Source organism: Artemia sp. Qi Xiang Cuo, chromosome 20 (genome assembly GCF_049724085.1).
Source record: "Artemia sp. Qi Xiang Cuo chromosome 20, ASM4972408v1, whole genome shotgun sequence".
In the NCBI taxonomy this organism is placed as follows: Eukaryota; Metazoa; Arthropoda; class Branchiopoda; order Anostraca; family Artemiidae; genus Artemia; species Artemia sp. Qi Xiang Cuo.
In genome coordinates, this window is record NC_142813.1 from 24,456,767 (window position 1) to 24,459,499 (window position 2,733).

The window sequence follows — 2,733 nt, forward strand, 5'->3', positions numbered from 1 at the left end:
AAGTTGTGGGTGAAAAAGGATGAGTACTTCAACTTGTAAAATTGGTTTAGGAGGGACATTAAGAAAAGAACTCGTTCTGAAATAAAATAATTAAGCCTTTTGAAATGTATTGCTTGGTGGGGTATTCAAAAAGCCATAAAGTAAAGCTGTGGGTGAAAAGGGTGAGCACTTCAATCTATAAAATTGGTTTAGGAGGGACATTACGTAACGAATTTGTTCTGAAATGATACAAAAAAGCCTTTTGAAAAGTATTGCTTGGTGTTGGGTATGCAAAAAGCCGTAAGGTAAAGTTGTGTGTGAAAAGGATGAGTACTTCAACTTGTAAAATGGGTTTAAGAGGAACATTAAGAATAAAACTTGTTCTGAAAAAATATAAATAATCCTTTTGAAAAGTATTGCTTGGTGACGGGGTATGAAAAAAACCGTAAGGTAAAGTTGTGGGTGAAAAGGATGAGTACTTCAACTTGTAAAATAGGTTTGGGATGGATATTAAGAAAGGACCTTGTTCTGAAATAATATGATAAAGCCGTTAGAAAAGTATTGCTTGGTGGGGTATTCAAAAAGCCATAATATAAAGTTGTGGGTGATATGGATGAGTACTTCAACTTGTAAAATTGGTTTAGGAGGGATATTACGTAAAGAACTTGTTCTGAAAAGATATAATAAAGCCTTTTGAAAAGTATTGCTTGGTGTTGGGTTATGCAAAAAGCCATAAAGTAAAGTTGTGGGTGAAAAAGGATGAGTACTTCAATTTATAAAATAGGTTTAGGAGATATATTAAGAAAAGAACTTGATCTGAAATGATTTATTCGGGGGGAGCCAAAAGGTTGGGTGGAGGAAAGGGCCTTCTGTCTCTCAAGCCCGCAAAAAAAGTATTAGAAAAAAAATTTGGGGGGGGGGGGCAAAAAAGTTGGGGGGAGCCCTTCTGTTTCTCAAGCACACAAAAAATATTTAGAAAAATGGGGAGGGGCAAAAAATTGTGGGGAGGGAGGGGGCCTTGGGGTTGGGGTAGGGGACCTTACATCACTGTTCAAATGGAACTTGTGTATTTTAACGACAACAGAGTTTCACCCCAAATCATCCTCTAAAATGTCTCAAACTGTTTCCCCCAAATAACCCCTAAAATGTTTATTAATTTGTTTTCACCCAAATAATCCCCTAATAGTAATTTTTGTGTGTTCCTTTGTTTCGGCATCCTTGTGCGCTGTCACATTTGAAATTCCCAGGAAACAATTTCCCGCGTAAAATATATTCAATCTGTCTTGATTTCGTATGAATTTCTGAAAAAATCTAATGTGTTCCTAGTTACACTATTATCGCTTCGATATAATATTAATATTTAGCTCTCAGACCTAAAGACCAGAGAAGCCATATTTAAAAATAGAATATTAATTTATCTCTCAGACCTAAAGACCAGAGAAGCCATATTTAAAAATGAAATCCCCTCATGATAGAATTCCCTGTCGATTATGCAAATCAATTTCCCAGAAATCTGTCCCCTTACAGGATCAATACACTTAGAAACATTCCCTGATTGACCTTGAAAAATGTGCCATTGATCCTGTCCCGTTAGAATCGATAATTCCCCGTCGATTATGCAAATCAATTTCTCAGAAATCTAGTCCCCTTTCTGGATCAATAAACCATGAATAAATTATGTGCATTCAGTATGTAATTACACATTCCTACTCAAGACACTAGTATTCGTTACAATTACCACAATACAGTTGACTGAGCAAAGAGTAAAGGGTTTCCCATGTTTTTAGGTTGTTTTTTTTTCTTTTTTTGCCTTATCATATAAACTTGATAAAGGGCTTGTTCGATCGTACATCATAATTTTTTGTCTATTTAAAGGTATAAAACCGATCGGAGGGCACTGTGATGCCCCATCAACGCCTTATATGCACATTTGCGCCCATGCAGAAACCACATGACAACGGATCAAAATTTAAAGACATGCCATTAGAATCCAAACTATCAAAACCTCTAATATAAAAAATACGTCCTTGGGAAGGACTTGAAACATGTAGCCACAAGGACATGGGCCCAAATCATGCCAATAGTCCGCATAAAACAGTGGACATATTCATAGATTTGGTACTTGTTCATTATCAAATAAAAAAAAGGTTTTTTCAACTGAAAGTAAGGAGCAACACTAAAACTTAAAACGAACATAAATTATTACGTATATGAGGGGGTTTGCCCCCTAGTCAATAACTCACTCTTTACGCTAAAGTTCAAATTTTGTTCGAATCACAAATCCCTGAATCACAAAGGCCGTTTAATTAGAATAGGTAGCTCTTTTGAAAGTACTAAAAAAAACTTTAGCGTAAAGAGCGAAGTATTGAATAATAGGCGAACCCTCTCATATACGTAATAATTTCTGTTTGTTTCGAGTTTTAGTGTTGCTCCTTACTTTCAGTTGAAAAAACTTTTTTTTAATTTCTGATCGTTTTTTAAATATCTGGGTAATCCGGCATCCCCTTTATATAAGTGTCATTTCACCCAAGGAAACATCCTCCATGGAAAGACCTTCCCCCGTAACTCCTCCTCTGACCCCGAAGCCCCACCAGAAAAAAATTCCTCCTGAAAACACCTGTATACATCCCAATAACTAATACTACATGTAAACAATGGACAAAGTTTATAACTTGCAGCCCTTCCCCCGGGAACTGTGGGGGACTAAGTCATCATAAAGTTTCGGTTACTATTGAGCCGGGTCGCTAGAAAACC